This window comes from Nanorana parkeri, unplaced genomic scaffold, assembly GCF_000935625.1.
Source record: "Nanorana parkeri isolate BGI_ZX_2015 unplaced genomic scaffold, ASM93562v1 scaffold129, whole genome shotgun sequence".
NCBI classification, from domain to species: domain Eukaryota; kingdom Metazoa; phylum Chordata; class Amphibia; order Anura; family Dicroglossidae; genus Nanorana; species Nanorana parkeri.
This window is the reverse complement of record NW_017306397.1, coordinates 1,640,973-1,641,712: the sequence shown is the minus strand read 5'-3', so window position 1 is coordinate 1,641,712 and position 740 is coordinate 1,640,973.

The window sequence follows — 740 nt, the reverse complement described above, 5'->3', positions numbered from 1 at the left end:
GGCTCTCCCCCCCCCCCCCCCCTGAAGAGCCGGCTGGTGGGGAGAGTCGATTCCATTGATATCTCTACGCTACACACCCCTACTGTTGGCATTGTTGCCCCTCAAGCTGGCGTTCTGCCGTCGGCTGGCACTCCCCAGGTACTCTCCTCCCGCATGGCAAGCACAAGCAGATGCCCAACACTATTTTTGACACCCCACCAGGCATCACCTCTCGATTTACCCGACACCTGCCCCATCACTCAACATGGTTCGATGGACTTCGCCTTGCCCAACGCTCGAGACTCCCACGCATCATATTGCCCCTCAAGCTGGCACTACCCCACCCTGAAGATCCCATCACGCCCTCTACCACAGAACTGCCCATTGTGGGATAAGTATACCCCCTATCTTACTTGAGATGCATATGCTTTGATTTATTTGCTCCCCCTATTTCTTTGACCTGGTAATTGGGTCCGACCTCCCTACACCTTCTGGACACAAGGGGGGGGGGTCGGGGATCGGACCCTGAGTGTGCCACCGGCTCCCTCGACCCACAACCTAGGCCGCAACGCGGGGAGAGGGACCCACGACTGCCCTGATGTGCTGACTTAAGCCCCCTTGCGGCATGTTATAACTGTTGTTACTGGTTGGTTTATCTGTTTACCTGTTCCTGTTTTTACTCCTGTGTTTCCTGGGTGGTGGGCAGCGGGGCCTGCCCCCTGAGCCGCACGGCTCCCCTTGATGGCCCTGTTGAGCAGCGC